Below are 11,818 nucleotides of genomic sequence, written 5' to 3' on the forward strand. Positions count from 1 at the left end.
AATACTGGATGTCCAGAATAGGTAGACCAGGAAAAAAACTGGTAAATTTAAAAAAAATTGATAAATGTCTAGGAATTGAACAAAACTATGCAAAAGGTCTGAGGAAATAAATGTAAGGTATTTAAAAGTATATTTTTTCCACAAAAAAAAATTTAAATAAAATGGTCTTGTATTTTTTTTAAAAAAAATTGCTTATTAGCTATAATGTAATGTCATATATATGTGTTTTTTATAGTATATTGTGTATAAAAATGTTTTAAAGCTAAAAAATTAATGATAAAATCCATGCCACCAGTTTTAAAAAATCAGGGAAATTAGATATTTTTTTAGAAAAGTCAGGTTTTTTTTTCCTGGGTGTTTGTGGACTTCTTGAAATATTGAAGTGAAATATGAAAAGCATAAATATCTAATGTTGACTTAATGAAAAAAATATTTACAAATGTTTATATGTTTGCCAACTGCTTTTGTGTTTCATTGCACTTGTTTGTGACACATTAATTTAGGACCTTTTTTTTGGTCATCCCTATCGCTGAAGTGAAGACATGATTAAGTTGCGTCGTCTGGTGTGGTTTTTTCATTGTATCTCTCCAATGGCATCCATTTTTTGATGCCGACTTTTTTGATCTTCACTCGATTAAGAAAAAGTGGTAGAAAAAATAGGATGAAAAGTGATCACTTTTAAAGGATTTTAAAATGCGACAGTATGAAACTAGGGTCAACTGCTAATTCTCTTAACAGATTTTCATTTTTCTAAATAATAATTTTTTTTTTTTATTCTTCCATGTGATGCCACTGTCTTAGTACCCCATAAGCTAGTATTTAACCCCTTAACGATTGGTTAAATTTCAAGAATGTCTTAAAATAGTCATAAAAGTGCCTATTTTGCCGAATACACGTATTTGATTAGTGCTGTCATCTAGTTTAAAATAAACTAACTATCTACAATTACCTTAAAAATATCCTAGTACTGTCATCTGGTGTGTAAAACGAGAAATGAAATGTTTACCTGGCAAAAGAAATGAATTAGTTTTATTCTTATTGGCACGTTAATACCAAACACTCCAGCCCAAAAATTTCACAGGAGCGAGAAATTGATGGTGAAACCTCACCCCGTCATTTTCATAGGAGAGAGAAGGAATGGGTTAAGAATTAAACTAGATTTGATCTGCTCAAAAATGTTTGCTGTCGCCGATCTATATAATATGAGCTATTGACATAGGTGTAATTTTCATTCAAGTGGTTATAATTAAAGAAAGAAATTGACCAGAATCTCCTTTGTTCATTTTTGATAATCTTTATAGCTATTTAAATTTATTAATTTTATTTCAGTTGTGAAATTGGAAGGTGACAGCATGAAACGGGACATTTCCAAGAAATCTGTTTCTAAGTTGACACAGTCGAAGAAATTATTCATTTGTTTCGTCTGCGGTTACAGTTGTAACCATAAAGGACACTTTGAAAGGCACCAGGGCATTCATACTGATGTTCGTCCCTTTGCATGTTCTGTTTGTGGCAACCGTTATCGTGTCAAGGAGCATGTGATGTCTCACATGAGAATTCATGCTAAGCAGAAAGATATCTTCAAGTGTCCTATATGTTCTAGGCACTTAGCCTCAAAAAAGTGCTTAATTACCCATTTGCAAAAACATAAAGCTAAGGAATCTTAGTGAAAAGTTTCTCCTTGAGTTCTGTGAAAGATATCCTCAAGTGTCCGATTGAGATAACTTTTTTTTGCAGAATCATAATATTTGGGAATCCTTGTGAAAAGTTTCTCTCTAAGTTCTTATATATCTTCAAGTGTTCTATATGTTCTAAACATTTAGCTTCTGAAAAGATATTACTTATTTGAAAAAACGTAATACTAATGATAAATTCTTGTTAAAAGTGTCTCCCTAAGTTTTCAGAATATTTTCAAGTGTCTTATGTTGAACATATTTAGCTTTATTACTCATTTGAGGAATCATAACAGTAATGAATCCCCGTAAAACGTTTCTCCCCGAGTTCTCAGAAAAATATCTTCAAGAGTGCTGTGTGACCTAGGTATTTAGCTTTTAAAAAGTCTAATTACTAGTTCTAACTAATTAGTTAGTCTAACTAAACTGATGATATTAATAGTATGAAAAATACTAATGAGTCCTTATTTGTTTCTAAATTAAAATGTTAAGGAGTCATTTTTTATTGTTTGTTGTATTGAAAGAAAAAAAAATTATTAATGTTTTAAATATTTATTATGTGTGCATTTTACTAAATGTTTTTAATATGTACTTCTTTTAGCAAAAATATTTATCGTTATTTACTTTTAAAGATATTTTGCTTGTTCTTCTAAAGTAATTCTGAAACAAAATAAATAAAACTAAAAGCATTTGAGTTGCAGTAATTATTTTATTGTATTGTCTGTTGTTTTGTTTCAATTCTATCTCTGTATTTTTTTGTAAAATACTTTGAAAATGCTCTTGTATATAAATTTGTAAGACTTCTATCAGTATTCTTGCTGCAATACCAAATTTGCTACAATATTTTTTTTTAAAAAAAACATAATTTCAATATAAATTGAATTTATATTGAAATTTTATTTTTTTATTATATTTTATTTTTTAAAGTGACAAAATCAGATAGGTTATTTCTTTTTGATGACATTACTTGCTAGCTTATTCACTTCTGTAAATCAAACTCTAATTTTAGTTAAAATTTTATATAACTATCCAAAATCCCCCGTCCCCCCCAACAAAATTGAAAATTAATGGACTGCAGGAAAAAAGACTATTTTACGAAAATGAAAATTGTGGAGGTAGGAAAATCTTATGCCCAGAGAAAAAATTACATCTGTTGCGCTTACATGGGCCCCTGATGGTAAATGAACAAGAGGAAGACCCAGACTTACCATCCAGCGCATGTTTTGGGGGCAAATTAAAAGAATGTGGAATATCTGACTGGGAGGAAGCAAGATCTATTGCTAGAGACAGGAGGCGTTGGAGGGATATGCTAGAGGCCTTAAGTGCCCAAAGGCACGTAGAGGATAAGTAAGGAAAATCTTACTTTATCCACTTATTCTATTACTGCACATGTACAGTTATTATTGTATAATTTGTTTTGTTAAATATTATTAATGCAACTGTTATATGATATATTAGTTAATAGAAAAAAACTGCAATTTTGATAATTTTATGCCATGAGAAATCTTTGACTTTATTACCAAAAAAAATGTTAAGGTAAAAGAAAGAAACATGTTAAAGACTCAATATTTTTTAAGAAATTCATTTTAAAATTATTTATTAATTTTAAAACAAATTGAATTTTTTTAACTTAGCATAGGGTACTAAATCTTACTAAATTTTAAAATACTAACTAAATGCTATGCTAATACTTACTAAATTCTATTAATTTTTATCATCGGATTGGCAATTATGGTAATTAAATTGTTCTATTTTAGATTCCAATTCACATTTTAGAAGTATTTAAAAAAATAATAATGGAAGAAAAAAATAGTATTATTTCTGAAGAGTATTTAAAATTACAATAAAATACCTACTAATATAAAGTCAAAGATATATACTATATATTTTATTATTTATAAGTGTAAGCAGAAAAATAATTTTCAGCTGTATGTGCCATACTTTTCACATTGTGTGATTGTTTATATGCATAAAATTACTAACAAGTTTATTAACATTAGACTTTATGTGATTTCAGAGCAAGTAGCAGTTGACAGCAGATTGTACATGTGTACTGTTTGCAGTAAACAGTTTCCTTCAAGATATAGTCTTAAGACACATTTGTATGTGCATTCTGGCATACAACCATACAATTGTAAGGAGTGTGGCAAACGATTCAGCCAAAAAGGGAATCTCAATGTTCATATCAGAGCCACACATTTTAAGGAACGACCCTTCCCATGTGATGTATGCGGGAAGAGATTTTCATCAAAACAATATGTGCTCTCTCACAGAATTGTTAAGCACAAATCGTTGTCCATGAATTAGATTTAATTGGGTTTTGCTATGTGATAAGTGTGAAAAGGAATTTTGGTCAAAATACTACGTTTTGACTAGCAGAATTGCTAGAAATCAATCTCTGGTCATTGATCTGAGTTTTTGACACAGTGTAATATATGTTAAAAAATTTAAAAGTAGTATGTATTCATTGAGTTTAATATATATTTCTGATCATTTTTTGTGCTATTTATTTCTTTTGTTTTAAATGGGATTTTTATCATAACATTTTACACTGATCATTAAATCCTTTTCTTCCCCTTGCTTTTGATCTTTTTTTATTTGTTTCATTTTAAGAAAGGAAAAGTTGATATATATATATATACAGTACAGAACCCGTTATCCGGAAATCAGAAAACCGGAAAACCAAAAAACCGGAACGAAAACCAATAAATTTTCCCGCCATTTTTAAAAATTTTTTTTTTTTTTCCTCTTAAGATTTTAGGATTTTTCTTTCTTTTTTGAAAGATGTTTACCTTACCATCATTTTGGAAATAATTATTAGTGTATTACTTCATCATTTTTCTTCTTTTTAAGATTATTTCCAAGTATTTTTCTTTTAGTTGGGTTTAACAATAAAAAAACGGCTTTTTGCAGCGATTCAGAAAACCGGAAAAATCAGTTATCCGGAATATCGATGGTCCCGATCATTCCGGATAATCGGTTCCCTACTGTATATATATATATATATATATATATATATATATATATATATATATATATATATATATATATATATATATATTATATGTATATATTATATGTATTATATGTATATATGTGTGTATATATATATGTATGTATATTTGTAATAACATAAAGACAGAAAAGATAAAATAAAAGAAAGATTATTTACTGTGCATAAGCTGCAAGTACATAGAGCTCATAAAATAACTTAAAAATATAAAGAAGACTTGTAAAAAAACATAAAAGATCTTTAATAGAGTGGAAAAATTATTAATTTACAATTTTTAAAAAAAAATATCCTCTATTTACCTCTAATCTCATATGATTGATTGAATTGATTAGAGGATAATATCCTTATATTATCCTCTATTTACGCTTCTATTCTCAAATTTTGTAATCTGCCAAATTTGTTGCGAAAACATTTAAAATCATTTTTGAAAAATGCCTGTAAGTGTAAATACATTTGAATTCGCTTCTCGCTTTGTATATTACATTTTGAGTTTTATTCTGTATTTTTTGTTTCTATTTTTTGCTTGATTGTTTTATTTTACGTTTCTTGTTTTATTTTACATGGTTTAATTTTTTTTGTACTTCTCACACTATTGTGTATTGCTATATTTAAGTTTAGGCTATATTAGTACAATATTAGAAAGCACTATTTTTTCAGATATAATCGTGTGAGTTGATGGTGATGACAAGATTATCATTTCTTTCTTTTTTTTAAAACTTGTAAATATTTTTTAAAAACATTTTTTAATAATTTTTTTCTTCTCCTTTAAAAAATCTTTATACGTTTTTCCATGTCTTCTCTACATTTTTAACTTATTTGATGAATTCTATGTACTAACGGTTTATGGGCTGTAAATAAAACTTGTTTCCTTGATTTTCTTCATTAATTTCTCTCTTCTTTTACCCTTTTTTGCCTTTATTGTATCTATATATATTTATATAAAAATTTGCAGTTGAGCCTAGTTTGGGTGCAAATTTACAACTTTAACTTATTTGAACCTCTATCTTGCCTGTAGTGGTATTATATATAAATGCCAATCTTAACAAAAATTTTTTTGGTAATTTAGTAAATAAATACCAGATTTTCCACCATTTTTATAAATGAGATTTTATTTATTAGTAACCATAAAATAAACAGTATACTTCTTGAAATATATTTCAATTTTAAATACATCATTATTTAACCAAATGTTTTAGAGGTTTGTGATCCAATTCGTTACTTTGGACTGAAGTAAATTAACCATTCCTTTCACTTCTTAAAATATTTTATAATTTTTACATGAGTTGCTATTTTTAAATTAGATATTTGTAGCAGAATTTTTTTGCCTTGGTCTGAAATAAATAACAGTACACTTCTTTAAATATATAACATTTAATAAAAAAAAAAACAACAGCTTAAGTTGTTTGTAACAATTTTAGGCAATTTTTTAAGGCATGTGAATAAAGGAACTGTCCAACATATCAATAAATTTCTTGAAATATCTTTTTAAATTATAAATTCTAAAATACTTGATTTTTCTGAAACAATCGATTACCTTGGCACATAAATGAATTATCCTTTCAACATAGAATCAGAACTCTCTTATCAGTGCAATTAAAAATGCTAAAGTACAAGTAGTGAAAAAAAATATTTCATTTAGGTACATAGGAGCGAAAACTTTCTGATTTGTAATTTTGAACCAAATTATAAGTTTAACAGCTTTAAAAGCATTGTAGGGTTATTGATGTGTAAATCACTATTTTTGTTTAGTAGTTGCTCTCATTAAATGCAATTATGTTATATTTTTTGTTTTGACTGATTACTTATTCAAATTTGCATTTGATTATGTAAGTTGAATCATAAATAAATTTCATAAAGATATAAATTAGGTTTTTAAATTAGTGTCATTTAACACAATTCTTCTGAAACATTTCCTTAATATACTTTTAATCCTTACAAAACTTTCTTTTTAAGAAAATTTTGTTTTGAAGCAGAAGAAATTTTCTGTTTAATGTGTATAAAACAGTATATTTCACCACAGTCAGAATTTTCTACTTACTAATATATATTAAACAACATATATTTCCATTCACAAGAAACTCTGATTTTAGAAAACATAACAGCTTTTTAGCAATATTAATTTCGTTTTTTACATTATTGTTAAAATAAAAATCGAAATGGAATCGAAATTCTTCAGGCTTTTCCTTTTTAATCAAAAGCTTTTCAATTGTTAACTGCGCGCAATCTCCAGGGTCTCTGTGAAACAGTCAAATCAGGGAGAACAGGATTAGGAATTTTATCAATCTGGGAAAAAATAGGGAAAATCAATTTGGAATTTCGAGGTACTTAAAAAGTTCAATGTTTTTTTAAAAAAAGTTGGACTTCTTTAAAAAAAAAAATTGTTTATTTTCAACTCTAATCATGAGTACAGATTCTTTGTAATATATTTCATGTATATGGAAAAAATATTAACTGAAAAATTAATAATAAAATTGATGCCACTGCTTTCAAAATCAGAAACATTAAATAAAATCTATCTAGGAAAGTAAGGGGATTTACCATTTTTTTTCAGTGTTTGTGGTCACCCTGAATTCTCAGTTTAACAGCATTTGACTTAATAACTTACTTGCAATGAAATATTTTATATTGTACAGTAAAATGTTGAGAAATGTAAATAAGCAATAACTTTTCTTTTTCAGTACATGCAGCATATGAAACAGCTCCCCAACATAATCTTGTTCCAAATGTTAACCAATTACCTACATGCAAAGTCTGCAATAGGCAGTTTCATTCAAAAGCTCATCTTAAAGTACACATGTATGTTCACCTTGGTGTGCGGCCTTTTGTTTGTGAACTCTGTGGCAAAGGATTCAGTCAAAAAGGAAACCTCACTGTTCACATAAAGAGTAAACATTATGAGAAACGACCTTTTGAATGTGATGTATGCAAAAAAGGATTTTCTTCAAAGCAGAATATGGTAGCTCACAAAATTACCAAACACTAGTTATAAATTCAAAATTCCTCTCTTCTTTTTTAAAAAAGTTGTGAAAATTATTTTCCTTTTTTTTCCATTACAGTTATTTATATATATATAAAAAATTATATATTTTATCTCACTAGCATCATTTTATTACATTTATCTTTTTTTTAAAGTTTTTTTTATTTTTATAAAATTAGTAAATTTTTATTCATTTTGAATTTTCTTTCAAAAGTAGTTATTTATTTCCTTTGATTTATCAAAAGATTAAATATTAACTGTTTGTTGATAAACAAACTTTTCATATTTGCTCATTATTTCTTTATTCTATTCTTTTATATTTCTTCTCTCTATTTCTTTAATGTTTGTTGAAATGAATGAATGTTTTTTTGAACTATTGATAAACGAAATTCCGCAGTTGATCTGCAAAATAGTTGCTAATTGTTATCCTGTGTGTGTTTTATCAAATTAAAACACTCCTTATTTCTTTGTAGTCGGCATTCATTAAAAATCTTTGCAAAAACAAAATTATACTTTTAAAAGTATTATGGAAAAAAAAAGCAAGTCAAAAGTATATGAAGTTAAAATATGTTTCCTGTAATAATACAGAATCTTGCTGGGACTGAAATATTGTAGGACTGTAACTCTTATTTATTTTTAACTATAAAAATAGTTAGTCGTACTTTTCCTAAAAAGAAAAACACCAGTATCTCATTCACTCAAACAAAATCTGCTGTAGACAAAATGGTTAATGATAGGTATTAAAAATTTAATTTATGGTAATGTCGACACTCAAGCCTTTGCCCTAAACGTGGATTAATTGCAAAGTAAATTGCATTTTCACAGCAGCTATAAAGGAATGCCATTTTGAAGCACAAAAACTGAAATGATGTTGAAAAAATATCTTTACTATATATCTAAATTACTATGTACCTATGCTATCAATGTTATATATTTATGTATACAAAGTCTGAAATACACTGGTGTCCAAAATTAAGGTCACAAACATAACATCTGTGAGAATTAATGAACTGTTCACTGTGTTGCCATAAAATTTGAGAGAGGGATAAATGGATATATTTCAATGGGAGGAAGAATATAAAAGCAACAATAAAGAAAAGATTTTGATTGTGAATTGAGGAACAGGATATATCAAAAAGTGTTTAATCTTGAATCAGAGACAAAGTCTTCATCTTGGGGAAAAGTTTGTTCAATATGGAGTGTAACCACTGTACCCTGCTATACCAGCCTCACAATAAGCTTGTGCAGTTTAGAAGGGTGCTAAGAATCTTAGGGCAACAAATCCTATTTCCTGGAAGTGGTTAGGCTGTGAAACGTCTCTTTCTTGACCATCCTAAACATGTTCAATAGGATTGACTGCGGAGACCTCCTGGGCTTATTTTGAGGGAGAATATTCTTGGTGCGTCAGCTTACTATCAGCCATTAAAAAGATGTCTGAGCCAACACCACCCTTGAACTACCTCGTATGGGCTACACAAACCCCCATCCCCATCGCAATGTGGTGTGACACTCCCTGTATCTAAAACATGCAGTGGTTCACAACTGCCCAACATTATGCTGCCCCAAACGAAAATTCATTTTCCACCGAATCTGTCGATTTAAAAAAAAAAAAAAAGATAGTGAGCTTCATGTTCTCTCCATATACACATTTGACCAGAAGCACCATGGTGAATATAGATTCATCACTAAAAAGAACATGCCCCCATTTTGTTCTGTCCAAGGTCAATGTGTTCCGCTCCACAACAACCAGGTTTTCTGTTAGTAGTCAAAGGGACAAACATGATTGGACACTAAATGTAAAAGCCCTGTATTGTCTCTCATGGCTTTTGCATTTAGAAGAAAAAAAAGAGAATTGAATTGTTCCGTAGTGTTATTAGCCTAGACTTCTTTTTGTATCGATGATAATGCATGGCCTCCCAAAGCTCTGATTGTTGAGGATTTTCTTAGAGAAGTGGATACTCGCTATATGAACTGGCCCTTGAGTTCTGCGTATCTCAATTGTATTGAAAATGCTTCGGATATGCCAGGAAGAGCTGATAGGCAGAGTAACCCTCTTCCAGGACCCTTCAGGAGTTAAAAGCCACATTGGAAGAAAGCGGCTTTGTTGCTACAAGAATTTCTTGACACCCTCATAAACAGTATGAGAACTCGTTATGAGGATGTTGCAAAGATTGCATAGTAGCACACTGTGGTATATTAGACATACTTTTCCCAAGATAAAGGCTTTATCTTTAATTTATAATTTAATTCTTTTTCATTTATTCTGTTTCTCTTCACATTTAAAATATTTTCTTTAATGCTATGGGGTTAATACATAGCAACAGTGAATAGTTTATTAATTTTCATATTTTATGTTTATGTCTTTCATTTTGGACGCCAGCATGTCATACTTAAGCTTGCATAAATAAATTTTTATGTATTTCATAAAATGTAGCTTTGCTGTCATAAATCTTTGTTACTACTTTTTTTTTCTTTCAGCTGTAATTATACTTCTAAAAAAAAACTCAACTTATGAAAGTACATCAATATAAATTCATCTTCTATTTTTTTTTAAGATTGTTACTTTTAATCCCGTTTTTACCTCTTTTTGATATTGATTAAATTTAAATGTCTTCATAATATATTTTAATGTTTGTTAACAAGTTTAATTTTGCTATTGGTTTATAAAACTTTTACTTAAATATTGATTTATATGTTTCATGAATATAAGCAGTAAAAAGGTTTAATAAAATCTTGTCTTTTTAATAAAAAGCATTGCTTGTGTGATGGCTTAACCCTTTCAGCGGTAAGCATCTGTACTAATTTGCATGAAATTTTCCTTTTATAATTTGCTTTTCTGTTGGATCAAAACCAATTCGTTGTACTGGAAAAAACTTCCAAGTTCTAATGTTTGAAAGATTAAAAGTAAGTTGGGAGTTTTACATTATTTTGTATTCTGTATAAGTTTAAATAATAGTTTTAACTAATTTTATCCATTTTTATGAAATGTTAAACTTTATATTCTTGTTCTATTTCCATGGATTATTGTAAAAAATTTTCTTAATGTTTTTGAGCATTTTATTTGCAGTCATATTTTCAAAGTTTTACATTTCTTTGGACAAGTGGAATAACTTTTAAAAGCATATAATGTTTTTTTAGGTACTGACTTGAAACGTTTTTCTAAGTTCAAAACCGAGAGTCTTCCAGCTATCGGGGATTTTAGCACAGCAGCTATTTGTCATATCTGCAACAAGCTCTTCCCCTCCAGAACCCATCTTAAAGTCCACTTGAATGTGCATACTGGTGCACAGCCGCATGTGTGTGAACTATGTGGTAAAGGATTTAGCCAGAAGGGAAATCTCACTGTTCACCTCAAAAGAACCCACGCCGGGGAACGCCGTTTTTCTTGTAATGTATGCCATAAAAGTTTTGCTTCTAAGCAGAGTATGACGATGCATATAACTCTGAAGCATCCGTAAAATTATTGCATTCAGGAAAACTTATCTTTGACCTTGACATTAAATATATTGTATTTTGTAAGTGTCTGACGAGAATTTCTTTGAAATTATTTTTTACTCTTTTTTTTAAAAAAATGTATTCACTGTGTCAATTTAATTAAATGTTTTGCTCTAAAGTTTGGAACTTGAAAAAGAAAATTTTTTATTTTCCTGATATATTGAGTTACTTAAAGAGAAAAAAAAATTTTTTTTTCCTTAAAAAAAATAGAATATTGTGTCTAAGCAATTTGTGAAGCTTAAATGCAACTTTATTTTAGTTGATGTTTCCATCGAAATGTTTTTTTAAAAATTATATCAGCAACCCTCATCTATAGTTCATTATTAAGCTCATTTTCACAATGTTGCATTTGCAAAATAGGTAGTAAACGGCTATACCAAAAATGATGTAATCTAATGTAGGGGTAATCATTTTTTAGTAGTAGAAGAATTTTGTTACTACATTCAATTCCACAATGATTGTTTATGAATTGGGGAGATAACTTTAATTTGTAATATAAGAAAGTAAAGTTAAACAAAGTGAAAGCTTGCAGGATGTTTTAAAAATAAGGGAAACTTCTAAGGGAGTGAGATACCTGCAAGTGACACTGTGTAGATAACGCAATACTGATTGGTTATTGCAATGTGGCATTTGTTTACGTTAGCAACTGTTCTTACCATT

General features: G+C 28.5%; 1 long non-coding RNA gene across 1 annotated transcript; it reads left to right on the forward strand.

Annotated features, from left to right (window-relative positions):
- Nucleotides 1–4,791: 4,791 nt before the first annotated feature.
- On the forward strand, nt 4,792–11,298 carry LOC147812095 (uncharacterized). The gene is made up of 2 exons (XR_015433237.1): nt 4,792–10,567; nt 10,802–11,298. It is a non-coding gene; the product is annotated as an uncharacterized LOC147812095 (long non-coding RNA).
- Nucleotides 11,299–11,818: the final 520 nt, after the last annotated feature.

This window comes from Parasteatoda tepidariorum, chromosome 4 (genome assembly GCF_982258835.1).
Source record: "Parasteatoda tepidariorum strain Cologne lab strain chromosome 4, Ptep-v5.0, whole genome shotgun sequence".
In the NCBI taxonomy this organism is placed as follows: Eukaryota; Metazoa; Arthropoda; class Arachnida; order Araneae; family Theridiidae; genus Parasteatoda; species Parasteatoda tepidariorum.